Below are 16,347 nucleotides of genomic sequence, written 5' to 3'. Positions count from 1 at the left end.
AAAATCCTCATATTGTTTTTCTCTGTGTTCCTGTTAAGTGACCGTCCTATCATGAAATGTCCCTGACTGGAACTTTAAAATACATTCTGTGCCAGTTCTTCTCCTTTGCCTCTGCAGATCCACACTCTGCCCCCCTTCACCATAGCTCTGTTCCCCAGGAGTCTGACCTACATGGGCCACATTGTTACTGATCTCAGGGATTGTGCCACTCGGGGTGTTCTGTTCAAGGACGAGATGCGGTGGCCCTCACACACGTGGCTCGGTTGAGTGGTCGTCTTCTCACAAGTTTGACTCCTGGTCAGGGCACAGGACTGGGTTGTGGGTTCCGTCCCTGGTGGGGTTGTGTGTGAGAGGCCACGGATCGAAGTGCTTCTCTCATACTGATGTCTCTTCCCCACCCCTCCCCTCTCTCTAAAAATAAATAAATAACATAATAAAAAAATGAGAAGTGGTTGTCACAAGGTAGATTGATTTACATGCAGCCCATGAAGGACACGGAGGTTTCACATCCTAAGTTCACTCTCTCTGGGAAAGGAGATGGAGCCAGTGCTCATGTGTGCTCACTGGTCAGTGGCACATGGGCTTCCTCTTTGCAGTGGCTGCACTTACCTGGGGGGGCTCCTGCCAAGCGCGTCCTGCCTACAGCTGGTCTGCAGACACTGTGCTGCATGTGAACTTGTGGGAAGAACAGCCCTGAGTGAGAGGGGCCCCGACCTGAGGCCCCTGTCCTGTCTGTCCATGTCAGCGGGTCCCTGGGTCTCTGAGTCTTGCTGGGCTCCTGCCAGTGGGAAGTCCGAGCAGGAGGCCTCTTTAGGGTAGAAAAGAGAGGTCAGAGTCCTTGCTCTCCTTTCTCTCTCCCTGCAAGGTCACCTCTGACCTACTGTATCCTGAAGCTGAAGGTCACACCTCTGTCATGAGCCCCCTTTCTAGGTTCCAGCTCTCCTTCACCCCCTTAGGCTTAGGGTGTCATTTTCTCACTGCTACTAGCAGTGTCCCTTGTCACTTGCACACCCTGTGTCCATCACCTGTAGGAAACCCTTGCGCTTGACTCTCCCCCAAGTACTTCATTAGAGGGATTGTTCAATCCCAGCAATACCCACAGTCGGTTCTCTTTCAGACACACCCAGCTCTTTATCATTGTATCTAGAAAGATTCCCTCCAGTGCTTTCTGACACCAGAAACACTTCTCCTGGCAGCTGACATCTCTGTCATTATCCAAGGAGGAGACTGTGTTCATACCTGGTGAGTATGCTGATGTATCACATCTGCTGAATCACGTGAGGATACAAGTCAGTGCCCTGAGGGATCTACCCCCAGACCACGGGACTTGCTAGGTCATGGTTAGGGTCATGGGATTCTGGGTGTAAAAAGTTGTCTCTGATTTGGACAGTTGTTCTCACCTGTTTTCTCTCTCACGGGACTGCAGTGTTGCTGGGGCATCTGAGAAAGCAGCCACCAAACGAGCCACCTCTGAGCTTATGAAACCCCTTGCTGCCCTCTTGGGGCCCACTGCAGAAGAAGGGGGGCATGTGAAGTTGTGACAGCAGTGAGCAGGGGTGGGGTGCGGTCACAGGTGGGACAAAGGTCTCAGTCTGGGCACTTCTCACTAAATGCTAAATCGTCACACTGTGTTTAGCAGAGGAGCTGAAAGGGATGCCCTTGACCTGGGACGTGACTGATGGTTGAGCCAGCTGCAAAGAGGAGCTCAGCCTGGAACTGCCAGGACGGTGGGTGTGAGTGAAGGCGGAGCCTCCCCGGGGAGAGGCAGAGCTTCAGAAATCATTGCCTTGTGTCCCCCACTGTCTCACGTGAAAGGAGACCTGTTTCTTCCACCAAGGCTGGTGTCCCTTTGTCTGACATGGTCAGAGCCCACATCCCTTTGTGTTCCGTTACTCTCGGGAGTTCATGGGGAGGATGTGACTCCCTGTTCACCTGAAGCAGGACTCAGGCTCCCCCTGCCCCTAATCCTTCACCTTGTCCTGGGCCTTCCCAGGAGCTGCCTCAGGAACTCGGCCTTGAGAGAGTCACATGTTGTTGAGACCATCTGGATGGTGCCCCTCACTCAGGCCAGCCAAGGGATCTATATACACTCTTCAGACCTGGCAGGTGCAGCAACTATTTGTCTTGGGGGCCACCCACAACCAGCCTTGTAAGTTCGTTCCCCGGCTCATTAAACTGCCCCCTCCCCATCTGCAGGGGTCTGCCACTGTCTGCTGTCTCTCCAGGCTCCATAAGAGGGCCAGTGTCTGATTACTCCCGGGAGGTGAACTACCAACATATGCTTGTGAAAGAGCAGACTCTATTACCGTTATAAACAAATATGGAAAAACAGAGTGCCTAAACAGTGCTTCTCCAGCTCTGTCTTCCTGTTAGAAAGCATCTTGATGTTCTAAAGTTCTTCCTAAATGGGATTTGGCATCATCAAATTGCCATGATGCAGAAAACCATCATCATCTCCTGCTTGGGATCTGAGCCCGCATCTGAGCCCCTCCCATGTTTACATCAAGGAAGAATGCCAGGCATGTCCAGACACAGCACAGAAGTGGTTGGGGCAGGGAGGGAAGGGGATGTGTGGGGGGCAGAAAGGGGTAGGGTGCGGTGGGCAAGGGTGACTGCAGGGCATGAGGGGCAGACTCAGGGTCTGGCTGTGCTGACGGCGTCCGTGGTGGAGACACATGGGAAACTCAGTCTGCTCTCTGCTCTCACTACAGGCCGTGTGTTATGCATCAAAAATGCTCATTCCTATCGTTTTCCATTTTAAATTCGGTTGTTTGACTTTTTACTAGTGGTCCGTGGTAGTTCTTTATACCTTCTGTTCCTTGCCAGCTCTTTCTCAAATGTATTTATGAGTTTTTTGTGAGATGTGTGATGTGCAAACATTTCCCCTGGGTTCACAGCTTGCTCTTATTTCCACCATTTCCTTAAGATTAAGATATATTTTGCTCCTGGCTGGTGTAGTTCAGTGGATTGAGTACGGGCTGGGAACCAAAGTGTCCCAGGTTCGATTCCCAGCCAGGGTACATTCCTGGGTTGCAGGCCATAAGCCCCAGCAACCGCACATTGATGTTTCTCTCTCTCTCTCTCCCTCTCTCCCTCTCTCTCTCTTCTCTCTCCCCCTCCCTCCCTTCCCTCTCTAAAAATAATTAAATAAAATATTTAAAAAAAAGATATATTTTGCTGATTATTTTCATTCCGTTTTTCTAATACGGACCTAGATTTCTTTCAAGACAGTAATTTTATTTCTTTTATATTTATTTTGTTAAATATATTGGGGTGGTATTGGTTAATAAAATACATATGTGCATTTCTGTAACACAGCATCTGCATGTTGAATTGTGTGTTCCCCACCCAAAGTCCAGTCTCCTTCCATCACTGTATATTTGGCCCTTTACTCTTTTATTTCCTCCCAAGCCCCCTCCCCCTGGTCACCACCATACTGTTGTCTGTGTCTATGAGTTTTTGTTTGTTCTTCTTGTTTGCTCATTTGTTGCTTTCTCTTGTATATCCCACCTCTGAATGAAATACGATTTTTGTCCTTCCTCAGCTGACTCATTTCACTTGATTCTCCCAAGATCCACCCATACTGTTGCAAATGGCAGTATTCCATCCTTCCCGTGGCTGAGTGTGTCCCACTGAGTACATGGGCCACATCGTCCTTTTCCAGTCAGATGTCAGAGGGGACCTAGGTTGTCTCCATGTCTTGGCTACTGTGAAGAAAGCCTCAGTGAACACTGGGGTGCACATATCTTTACAAATAAATGTTTGCAGATGTTTTTGGTAGATAACAAGAAGAATTGCTGGATCACATAGCCTTTCCATTCTTAATTTTCCACAACCTGCAACACTTGTTATCACTTGGCTTGTTCATAACAGCCATCTAACGGGTGTGACATGGTACCTCACTGTGGTTTTGATTTGCATTTCTCTAACAGGTAGTGAAGGTGTCTGTTCATGTATCTCTTGCCCTTTTGTATCTCTTCTTGGGAGAAGCATCGGTCAGGTGATCTGCCCAAATGTTAAACTATATTTTATTAATTATACTACTACAGTTGTCCCACTTTTCCCCCTTTGCCACCCTCCACGTGGTACACCCCCTTAGTTCATGTCCATGGGTCATACATATAAGTTCTTTGGCTTCTCCATTTCCTATACTATTCTTAACCTTCCCCTGCCTATTTTGTACCTACCATTTATGCTTCTTAATCCCTGTACCTTTTCCCTAATCTCCCCATCCCCTGTCCCTGCTGATAACTATCCAAATGATGTCTGTACTTATGATTCTCTTCCTGTTCTAGTTGTTTGCTTAGTTTGATTTTGATTTTTAGATTTTGTTCTTGATAGTTGTCAGTTTGTTTTCATTTTAATATTCATACTTTGACCTTTTTCTTAGATAAGTTCCTAAAACATTTCCTATAGTAAGCACTTGGTGATGATGTACTCCTCTAACTTTATTTTGTCTGAGAAGCACTTTATCTGCCCTTCCATTCTAAATGATAGCACTGCTGGGTAGAATAATCTTAGTTGTAGGTCCTTGCTTTTCAGCACTTTCAATACTTCTTACCACTCCCTTCTTGCCTGCAAAGTTTCTTTTGAGAAATCCACTGATAGTCTTTGTAGGTAACTGTCTGATTTTCTCTTGCTGCTTTTAGGATCTCTCTTTATCTTTAAACTTTCACATTTTAATTATGATGTATCTTGGTGTGGTCCTCTTTGGGCCCACCTTTTTAGGAACTCTCTGAGCTTCCTGGACTTGTATGTCTATTTCTTTCACCAAATTCAGGAAATTTTCTCTCATTATTTTTCCAAATAAGTTTTCAGTGTCTTGGTCCTCCTCTTTTCCTTCTGGCACCCCTATGATTTGGATGGTGGCACCTTTGGAGATGTCCCAGAGTCTTCTCATTCTCTCCTCATCTTTTGAATCCTTATTTCCTCATTCTCTTCTGGTTGAATGTTTATTTCTTCCATTTGTTACAAATCGTTGATTTGAACCCCAGCTTCCTTCCCTTCAGTGTTGGTTCCCAATGCATTTGTCTTTATTTCACTTAGTGCAGCCTTCATACTTTCTCTTATACTTTCCATTCTCAATGAGTTCTCTGAGCATCTTAATGCCAGTGTCTTGAACTCTGCATCTGATAGGTTGGCTATCTCTGTTTCGTTAGTTCTCTTTCTGGGTTTTATTCTGTTCTTTCATTTGGGCCATATTTCTTTGTCCCCTCAATTTGGCCACCTCCCTGTGTTTATTTCTGTGTATCATGTAGAGCTGCTTTGACTCCCTATCTTAGTGCACATGTTAAGTTTTATGGGATGGAGCCTTAAGTGTTGGTGGGGAGCGGGGGCAACACGTTTCACTGTCTTGTGGCTCTGGATGTGGTGGAGGCGTTGGACAGGGGGCAATGCCATTGTCAGCATGCTGGAGGGTTGCTCGGCACTCCCCCCATTTCCATTCACTTCTCCCACTTTCTGTGTGCAACTGGTGCCCTTCTGTTGTTGTCATGGTGGTGGTTCAGAGTGGGTGAATTTGCATACATTCTAGGACCGTGGGGGCCCTTTCAATGGATTCTTTTGAGAGACCAGCAGTTTCTTCTACCACCCAATCCCCACTGGTTTTATAGGTGGAAGTTATGAGGCTTTATTCTGGGTCCTGGAAGGCTGGGCTATGCAGTTTGGTCTGGAGCTGGGATGGCTCGCTCCCAAAGTATCCCTCCCTATTTTTATCCACCACACTGTGAACTCGGGACATCCCATTTCACCAGGTGCCACCACATCACTGCCACCACACCATGTCTTCTCCTGCCAGGTTCCCACACTCTGCCCCTCCAACCCATGTGGATGAATATGGCTTCTTAAATCCTTAGTTGTTGGACTTCCATACAGTTTGATTTTCTGGCAGTTCTGGGTGCCTTTTGTTTTGAGGTTAGTTGTGATCCTTCTTGTGGTTGTACAAGGAGGCGAAGAGTGTCTACCTATGCCTCTATCTTGACCAAAACTTGCTGTGACCATTATTTTTATTGGATTGCTTGTTTGGATTTTTAGATGTTATTTACTTATTTTTAGAGGAGGGGGAAAAAGGGGGGAGAAAGAGGATAGAAGCATCGATGTGTGGTTGCCTCTCATGCCCCCCCACCTTGGGACCACAACCCTGGTATGTGCCCTGATACGTAATTGAACTGGTGACCCTTTGGTTTTCAGGTGCCTCAGCACTCAGTCCACTGAGTCCCACCAGCCAAGGCAGATTGTTTGCTTTTGGTTGTTGAGTTCTGTATACTCTTTATATATTTTGGATACGAACCCCTTATGAGAGGTGTTGTTTGCAAATACATCTGCCATTTGTTGGATTTCTTTTTTTTTTTTTTTGTGGTGATGGTTTCTTTTATGGCTCAGAATCTTTTTAGCTTGATATAGTCCCATGCCTTCATTTTTGCTTTTACTTCCCTCGTTTTAGAGGCCAAGCTTATTAAACCTCTGCATTCCCAGGCTATAAGGTTGGCAAATGTGTTTTCTCCTATGTGTTTATTGTTTAAGGCCTCATATGTGGTCTTTTGGTCCATATTGAGTTAATTTGTGTGAAGGATGACAAATAGCAGTCTAGTCTAGTTTCATCCTTTTGCATGTGGTTTTCCATTTCTCCCAGCGCAATTTCTTGAGAGGATTTTTCTCCATGTTATGTTTTTTGCTCTCTTGTTGGAAATTATTTGCCCACATATACATGGGTTTATTTTGGGGCCCTCAATCTGTACAATTGGTAAGTATGTCTGTATTTCTGCCAATACATTTGCTGTTTTGACACTTTGTAGTATCTTATGAAGTCAGGGAGTGTGATGCCTTTGGCTTTGTTCCTTTTTCTCAGGATTGCTTTGGCTATTTGGGATCTTTGTGTGGTTCCATGCAAATCTGATGATTTTATTTGTGTTATTTCTTTAAAAAATGTCATTGGGATTCTGATAGAGATTGCATTCATCTCTGTGTTGCTTTGATCAATAAGGCCATTTTAACTATGTGGATTCTTCCAGTTCATGATAGTGGAATATTTTTTGTTGCTTTGTGTCTTCTTCAATTTCTGTTAATAGTAACTTATAATTTTCAGCATATGCATCTTTTACATTCTATGCATCCTATGTGATGTTTATTCCTAGGTATTTTATTCTTTTTCTGCAATTGCAAAAGGAATCAGATCTTTAAAAAACTTTTCTGAGATATCATTGTTGGAATGTAGGAACACAGTACATTTTTGTACATTGACCTTGTGTCCTGCACATTCACTGTACTCGTTTCTAAAAACTACCCCGAAAGCTAAAGTTAATTGTGTGATTACTGTTTTAGCTGCATCTCATGGGCTTTAAAATACAACATTCAATTGTGGTCTCCTTCTAAATATTTATCAGTTTTGATTATTTGATCTGCTTTGATCCATAGGTTATTTGACCGAGGCATTGCCTGAGGGAGTGTGGACTGGAGGGGAGGGCAAAACTGGGACAACTATGATAGCATAAACATAAATAAAACAGTGAAAATATAACTCTGTCCTCCAATGCCAAACTTATGATATTATATTTATTTACATTTTAATTACATTGTGGTCAGGAAATACAGTTTATGTTATTTCAATACTATACAGTTTCAAAGCACTCTTTGAAATCAGTGTTGGTCAGTATTCCCCATCTGTTTGAAAACAAGGGACTGAATTTGAGGAAGTGTCTACACATGTACATGAGGTCAAGGCCATGAAACTGGTTGCTTCAGTCTTCTGTGTCCTTTTTGCATCTTTATGTGCCTCCTCTAGTGAGGACTTAGAAATATGTGTTACATCTGTCAACATAAGTATAGGTTGGCCCATTTTCACTGTGATAAAATCACTACCTTTATAAGTGAGGAGTCTGTATGTGGCAAGTGGAAATGGAAGGTCATGTTTTTTGCTGCTAATGGGGCATTTGTACAAATAAATGATTCCTTTCACCACTTAAGACATACCAGAAATAAACCTAAAGCTTTCTGGGATAGAGCTGGGTGAGTGGTCAGAATCTGTTCCAAGACAGCTGGTGGGTGGGGAGAGCAGGGAAGGGTCATAATCAAGGCTGAGACACCCATGCATTCTGGCCCAAGTGGGAGACCCAGTAATGAGGGCACTTAAGCACAGAAGTACTGTGGGTGGTGAAAGCACGGGGGAGAGGCTTTGGAGAATATTATGAAATTAAAATTTTCATGAACTGTCTGATTGGAGAGGTAAAGAGGGACTGAGGATAGGCGGATAAGTTTGCGTCTGAGATAGGGAAAGCAGTCCCAGTGTCCTGGATGAGCCTGAAGGTGGGAGCAAGGATAGTTCTACATGTTTTGGAGGTCGAGTCCGTGGGACTGAAAGGAAAAACTAAGGAGTGATGAGCAATTAAGCTTTTCCTTGATGGGCAAACTTTTTCATCTGTCCTTTAATATCCTTGTTTGTTTTGTGTGTTTGTTTCCTTAAATCCTCACACAAGGTATGTTTTAGGAAGGTGTTCTGACCAAAAACTGACCCTGCAAATTTTGGTGTATGGTACAATCTTTGAACTCTCTCAGCTGAAATGGCCAAGGCACTTCTTCAATTTTTCTTTTTAATTTTGTAAAAGATTGTATTCATTCATTTTAGGAGGGGAAGGGAGGGAGAACGAGGGAGAGAAACATCAGTGAGTGGTTGCCTCTCCTGTGACCCGTGACTGAAGACCTGGCCAGAAACCCAATATGAGAGCCTTTCTGTGAAGAGGTCCCTTAACTCAGCCAGTGTGGACAGCTCCTCCCCTCACAGGCTCTCTCCTGCTCTTGGTCCTCAGTGTCCTCACTGAGCACTGCTTCAAGTCAGAGACCAGAGCAGGACCCAGGTTTTCCAGGTAGAGGAACATGGGTGATCCTGTGTGTGTTGGGAGGAGTGGCAGGGAAATGTGGGATGTAGAGCATTAGAGTCCCATCACCCAGGATGTGTGTTAAAACTCCCAGCAAACTGGCTCTTAGCATGGATTTCTCCTTGCTCCCTGCTTCTTGTCTCATTTGACTGGTTTTGAGCTGTGATCTGTTGTCAAGTCTGAGCCCTGCAAATTCCCACCTTGTCCAGGTTTGCTGCTCACAGGGCATTTGTACAAATAAATGATTCCTTTCACCACTTAACAGACACCCTAAAGAAACCTGGCACTTTCTGGGGAAGAGCTGGGTGATTGGGCAGAATTGTCTGTGAAGTCAGCTGATGGGTGGGGAGCACTGGGAAGGGTCAGAAGCAGGGCTATGACACCCATACTTTGTGGCCAAAGCTGACTGGCAACGTTCTGGGATTTCTCTTGTCAATTTACAAGAAGGTGTTTTCTTCTCTCTAACTTTAGGGCATGAAGATATATGTCTTCCTTCAAAAGGAATGTCTACCTTTCTGCCAGTGTTTCAAGTGTGCACTGGATGGCTCTTATCAGTGGAGCCTGCCCTGTCTAACTGGCATTTTCAGCTTGTCCCAGGCAAAGTCCCCTCCACTCCCAGTTCTTCCAAGGGATCTGCTCACTGAGAAATGTGGGTAGGTAGGGAGGAGACGAAGTATTTACAATGAAATAGCATGGTCCTGTGATAGTGACATTGATGAATAAGGAAAGGGTAACCTTCTCAGATGTAGCCTGAAAATCATGGCCAAAGGGAATCAACAAGTAGAAGAAGTTTCAAGCAATTGATTTCATTTAACAATATGTGTTGTGAAGAACTCTGTGTCCAGTAATGTGCTTGTCCCAGGTAATACGTTGATCCAAGACTGGAAGCTCCCCTAGAGGGTCCGTTGTCACAAAGCTCACAACTGACCAGGGCAGAGTAGAGAGAGCAGATGCAGAACTCCAGACTGAGATCTGTGCTCCATGGGAACCCCGGCATGCTGGGAGAGCCAACAGCCAGGGGACTTCAGCACAGCTGTCCTGTGGGTGTTGATGATGTTGGGCAGGGTGGGTGTGGGGGTGGGGAGATTTGAAGAAAATCAAGAAATGTTAATTTTCACAAACTAATTGTGGGGGTGAAGAGGGAATGAGGAGAAGAGAATGAGTTATGTCCTGTGACAGGGAAATCCATCCCCATGGCCTGGCTTCATCTGCACTTGGAAGAAGGGGTACTTCTACAGGTTTCGGTGGATGAGTCCATGGGTTGAATGAGTAAAACTGAGGAGATATGCCCTGTAGATGACCCCAACGACTCTGCAGGAACCCTGGGCTGGAGGTTGAGGCCATCCTCTGAAGGGGGTCCAGTAATCAGATCATTCCTCTGGCCTGAAGGAAGGTCTTGCTGGAGAGCAGGAAGGTCAAGGGTTTTCAGTAGCCATTGCCATGTTAGATGCTCATGAACTTGCCCAGTGGAGAGGCTGAGAGGGATATGAAAGATCATAGCTCTGCAGAAGGTCTAATCTACAGAGTAGGTTCCAAAGGAGTTCAGAAGAAGAAGTTACTCAGGGGTCATGGGAAGGGTGCCTGGAAGCTGAACTGAGGAGGCACCTGAATCCTGTATGTTTGTGCAGGGGAAGAACAGGAAGCAAAACAGAGACTGACCAGGGGAGTGGAGCAGAAGTGCTGGGAAGGAGGAGAAGTCAAGTAGCCAGTCTAGGAGAAGAAGGGACTACTGGCTGCAGGAGGTTCGGTTTGCAGTTACTCCCCATTTCCCTGAAATGAGTTGTGTTTCTTACCCACAGGAACTCACACGACAATGGCAGCTCCATTGCACAGCTCGAGGTTCAGCATCAGTGAACCTGGGACCAGCCATGGTGAGAGGGGGCTCGGGCTCCCCAGGCCAGGCTGAAGGAGGGGACCTGGTGGGGGCTCTCCTGTCCTGTCTCTTAGTCCCCAACTGAGCAAGACCCAAATGCCCCAACCCCATTTCTCATTTTCTCTTCATCGACTCTGTTCTTTCTTTCCCCTCGACCCTCCACCCTGGCCCCTCCTGACCTGGCATCACTGCTCAGAGGAAGAGAGGTTACAGTGTCCTGAGCGATCCAGGATTGATGAGGGTTCTTGTCTCCTACTTCCTAACATGTGCACACATCAGGAGGGCCAGCTGTAGCCTCTCTGAGAGTTTCTCTACCCCTCTTTTCAACTCCACAGATGGTTGGGAAGAAGAAATGTGAGAATGATTAAGTTTTTAAAGTCCCTATGGTCCCTACTCCAGGTGGCCTCACTATAACCAACAAATTCCCAGACTGGCTCACTCCATTTCTCACGTAAACCCCCTTTTACTCCCTTGTCTATAGAAAGTAACTGCATCAGTTGAATTCGTGGTGGTTTGCAAACCACAGCACAATGTAGTAGCCTAGAAACATCAGTTATTTTGTTGGCAATTCTTGGGTCTGGGCCTGGTGTCCCCTCTCAGGCAGACTTGTTCATGTACCTGGTGGTAAGTGATAGGTCTGTGCATAACTAGATAATCTTCGTGTTTTTTTAGATTAAATGTATTGGACAGAGCCTGGTTAATAACAGTATATAAGGTTCAGGTGTATGAAAGTATCATCCATCACCTGTGTACTGCATTGTGTCCTCACCACCCACCCATCACCACACATTTGACCCTGTTGACCCTGTTCCACTTTGCCCCTCCTCCCTTTCATTCTGGCAAACACCATATTGTTGTCTGTGTCCATGAATTTTTTTTTCACTTGAGGCTTCCTATTTTGTATCCCACATATGAATGAAATTATATGGTTCTTGTCCTTTTTTCATGTGACTTATTTCATTTAGCATGATGCTCTCCAGATCCAGAAATTAGATAATTTGGATTTGGGTAGCCCCATGGATGTGTCTGTTAGTCAGCACGTTCTCAGACAGACCAGGCTAACAGGCGTAAGTGGGCCTGTGTCCCTTATCACGCAGGGCAAGTCCAGCTTCTTCCCAATGCAGCTGCAGGGCTCTACACAATGTGACAGCCAGCCACACACGTCCCCACTTTTAGAGACCACACTGGTATGAGGCTTCTGCAGCCCTCTTGTCGAGAACATGTCACTTGGCCAACCCAGATTCAAGGGCTAGGAAATGGACTCAGCATTCGTGGATAGAGCTACAGATTTACATCCCAAAGAGGCTCATGTCCCAGATGGGAACAGTCCATGGCCACAGCAGCACTCTGTCACATAGATCGCCGTGTGCCCTCAGCATTGGCAAACTACTCCAGGGTGGAGCTGGCCTGTGGTGGCCTTTTGTTTCCCCTCCCACAATTTTCCCACTCCCTGTGTGGCAATGATTGATGCCCTCAGGGTGTCCCTAGGTGGGGTCTTCCACTGTGGTGCTAACGGGACAGTGCTCTCACCCCCCACCCACATTCCCCTTGTTGGGAGCCATTCTGTGTCTGTGTTTTCAGCTTCTGGAAATTTACCCTCTAATCCCAGGATGCTGGTTATCAAATGTGGGAAATTCACCCTCAGGGGTGGTTCGGCTACTCCCTGGATTAGCAACAGCTTCCCCACAGAGTGTGTGGAAGATGGGGAATCACTACTGATCTTGTAGAAGCCAGAGATGGGGTTTCTGTCAAATCTCTCCTCTATTTGATGGATATTTAAAAAATCATTCCTACTATAGAATAGACAGAAGGGGGCATACTGGAAATAAAGAGTCCAGTCAGGGGACAGCTGAGGCATGGATGGTGATGTAGGTTGGGCTGGTATGATGGTCTTCTACATGGAGAGAAGCAGTCAGATTGTGAATGGAACATTACAGTGGGTAGGATCTGGAAAGTAAAGGGAAGAGAGGAGTCAAGGGAGATTTCTAGACTTTGGGTCTGAGGACCTGGGTGATGGTGATGATGTCTCTGAAAGGGAAATGCAGTTATCACTCCTGTCTGTAATGTCATGGGTGTGACCCTGTGGGCATGGACTCTGAGCAGAGACGATAGCTGTGTGTGATACAGGGTCCTGCCACAGGCCACTGTCTCACTCAAGGGCCGTGCTGGAGGGTCTTTGTCAGAGAGACAGGTGCTCAGGTGCGGTTGTTTCTTGTCTTGCCTGGTCCTGGGCTGTGCTCACCAAATCCTGAAGCATTCCTCCATAAGGCACATTAAAGAGAAACAGAGATTTACTAAAGGGAAATGGGGAAAGAGCTAAACAGATGATTTGGTGTTTAACGGAAGGCACAGTTACTTTGAAAACATCCTGCAGTTATTAGGTTATGGTGCTCTGTCAGTAACATGCAACTTTCCCAGGAAGCACATAGGCCTAACCAAGGGAGATTAAGGAAGTGTATAAATCTACTGATGCTAATCTGCATGAGTTATTATTATTATTTTTCAGGTATCAAGGGATTTTATAGTAACTCCACAAAACCACCAATGCTTTCTGGCTGTAAGTCTTCAACATAGCAATTTAAAATAAAAAAACTTCATTAGATTTCTACACAAATTTGAAAATGTAATGTAAAGCCTTTTGTGCTCTGTGGGTCACAGTCCTGGATGGGAGGGCTGCATAAGTGACATGCAAAGGAACTCCCTGTCTTTCTGCCCAGGTGCAGTGCTCACCCTGGAAAGTGGGAGGACCTGAATAACTTGCCTCCCTGGCTTCTTCCCAGTAAGAAGAAAACTTCCCTTGTGAATATGATGTGGGTGTGTGGGGATCTTCTGCTGTGACGTCCCACAGTCAGCTTTTGTGTCACTTCCTGCCTTAGCTTAGGAGGGACAGCTACTAGAGTTGCTCAGAGTTCGCACTTACACCATTGGGGGTCCTCCTCCTCCTTTGGATCAGAGTGAGCAAGGCAAGAGACTCTGGAGACATGCCAAGGATTCCCTAAGTCCTGCAGCAGGAACATCCAGCCCAGGGCTTCCTCAGAGCTCCTGCGGGTGCAGGGGTCACTCACAAGAGAGAACATGATCAGGCAACAGAGACAGGCAGTGCTAGGTTTGGGTCCTGAAGGGGAAATGCTAGAGGCCAATCCTAACACTGTGGCTTTTTTTCCTGATGTCCCAGGAGTTGGAAACCAAGACCCCAGAGAGTCACAACTGAGACTAGTCTTAGTGGGTAAGACCTGAGCCAGAAAAAGTGCCACAGGGAACAGCATCCTTGGGAAGAAAGCGTTTCATTCCAGCAACACAGCAAAATCCATCACCAAGGTCTGTGAGAAAGGGAGCTGCATGTGGAGTGGGAGAGAAATTGCATCATGGACACACCTGGCCTTTTTGACACCGAGGTGCCAGGTGATGACACACAAAAGGAGATTGCTCATTGCATCCTCCTGACATCCCTGGGGCCTCATGCACTGCTCCTGGTGGTCCCACTGGGCCAGTACACAAAGGAACAGCAACAGGCCATGGAGGAGGTGCTGTCAATATTTGGTCCCACAGCTAGGAGATACATGATTCTCTTATTCACCCAGAAGGATGACTTGGATGGCATGGAGTTCTGTAATTACATAAAGGAAGCCCCAAAATTCATTCAGGATCTGATGAAGGAGTTCAGGGATCACCACTGTTTGTTCAATAATAAGGCGACAGGGGCTGAGCAGGAGGCCCAGAGGGCACAGCTGATGGACCTGGTCCAGCGCATGGTGATGGAGAACGAGGAGGGATTCTACACTAATGAGAGGTACCAAAGGGCCGAGGAGGAGACTCAGAAACAGATCCAAGTGATAGAAGAGCAGTGCAGAGCTGAGCTGGAGAGGGAGAAGAAGCAGATAAGAGAGGAGTATGAGGAGAAAATCAGAAACTTGGGGGATAGCCTGGAGCGGGAAAATAGAAATGCAGAAATGGAAAGGGAATTGGCATAAAGGGGGAGATGCTGTTTTTCAAGGCAGCAAAATCCTAGGAGTGAAATTGAGAGTCAGAATAGGATACATGTCATCCTCATGGGAGTATTGAATGTTGCTGGCTTTGCTCTTCAATGCCTGTTCAAAGCCCTTGAAAAAAAATGAAAGCCTGTCTATATTTCCTACATATTTTCTGGTGCCCCTTCCCCACAGAAATTGTTCCCCAAAGTCAGAGCTCCCTGTTTCTGCCCCTCAGGCTCTCAGGACTAGGGAGGGTGGGAAAGTTCACTGTCGCCCATTGGTGGACATTTGATTGACTTCACAGGGGAGGGACACGTGCCCACTCTGTAAAACTCCAAAGAAAATGTACGGATGCTCCCTGTGACCTGAACTCTTTCTCACACACACACAGAAAAGGAATGCAGGAGACCAAAAGTCGGTGGCCCCAGGCTCACTCTATTTGTCCCTACTAACTCTTTCTCCAGCAGATTCTTTCTAGATTGGCAGATAATCTCCACCTGTGGTTCTTCTCCTAATTTTTGTCTTTAGGGCCACAGTGATCATTCGACCCAAATGGTTAGTGAAATCAGTTCTTTGCATTTAGAATCTATATAGAATTCTTTCTTGATGAACATAAATTTGTTGAATTAAATTTTTATGGAAGGACACAAATTGTTCTTTACCAATGGCTCACTGAAGAACAAACACTTACGTGAAAAAAACATCTCTCCTAGAACTCAGTGAAATAAAATGGCAGAAAAGGTAAAAGACACAGATTCAACAGGCAAGAGAGCATCGTTTGGAGTATTCAGATGTTCATGTAGAAACTCTGTGACCAGCCTCAATGCGAGCATGTTGCTGAATGACTAGTCCTCTCCTTTTCTTGGGAAGCCAGCTGTTGCCACTGCACCTCCATCTCCCTGCACCCTGATGACTCCCTGCTGGGAGGGTGGTCAGTATACTGCTGCCCCACACACTTGAATTGTTTACTTAATTTTACTGTAATAAAACTTTTCTATTCTCTCAAATTTCTGCAAAAATGGAAATCTTTTACCATGGGAAAGACCACTGATATTTCTCCTAGGAGCACAGGGATGAATTTCACTTTTTGGTAAAATTTCAAGAATATTTTGGAGCTTGGCTTGTCTACCTCCTAAGAAGTCTACCCTCATTCTTACCCCCTCTGCCCATCAACAACCACATTCTTCTTGGATTCATTCATAGGTGTCTATGGAAATTATGTGTAACCAAGGTTTTTCAGACCTTTGCAGATTTCCTGGTTACAAATAAGATTTCTTTATTGTATGGATAACAGTAATACGAATCTATCCCTTCTCTCCTGGGGACTCCTATCTGAGTAATTTCTAGGAGTTCCCAAAGCACATTTCCATGTTGTACCAGCATGTCCTGGTCATAACTCACCCAGAGAAAACTTTGGTGGTCTGCCTAGGGAATTAACCAAGGGACCACAGTACAGGTCAGGTCCATTCACCACTGGCCAAAAGGGAGAGAGGATAGTCTGGTTTCTTTTTTGGCAAAGTAGAAATAATAATAAGAAGAAATGGTTTCACATCCCGAAAGAGACCACCTCCTTTACCTTTCTGAGAGGGGATAATTTATGACGTGTCTCTGTCTGCTGGGTGGTAGGATAAGC

The 16,347-nt window shown here is 45.8% G+C and overlaps 2 protein-coding genes and 2 pseudogenes across 2 annotated transcripts in view; 2 read left to right on the top strand and 2 right to left on the bottom strand.

Annotated features, from left to right (window-relative positions):
• The window catches only part of LOC114507421 (GTPase IMAP family member 8), a 772,814-nt gene that overhangs the window by 442,115 nt on the left and 314,352 nt on the right, over positions 1-16,347 (bottom strand).
• LOC114507465 (GTPase IMAP family member 4-like) overlaps positions 1-16,347 on the bottom strand; it is a 658,105-nt gene that overhangs the window by 504,412 nt on the left and 137,346 nt on the right. The window lies entirely within an intron of this gene.
• Positions 1-16,347, top strand: part of LOC114507429 — a 359,625-nt pseudogene that overhangs the window by 228,220 nt on the left and 115,058 nt on the right.
• LOC114508108 lies at positions 10,670-15,401 on the top strand (annotated as a pseudogene).

The sequence above is a fragment of the Phyllostomus discolor genome, chromosome 10 (genome assembly GCF_004126475.2).
Source record: "Phyllostomus discolor isolate MPI-MPIP mPhyDis1 chromosome 10, mPhyDis1.pri.v3, whole genome shotgun sequence".
NCBI classification, from domain to species: domain Eukaryota; kingdom Metazoa; phylum Chordata; class Mammalia; order Chiroptera; family Phyllostomidae; genus Phyllostomus; species Phyllostomus discolor.
The sequence above is the reverse complement of the archived record's forward strand: the minus strand, read 5'-3'. Positions and strand labels throughout refer to the sequence as shown.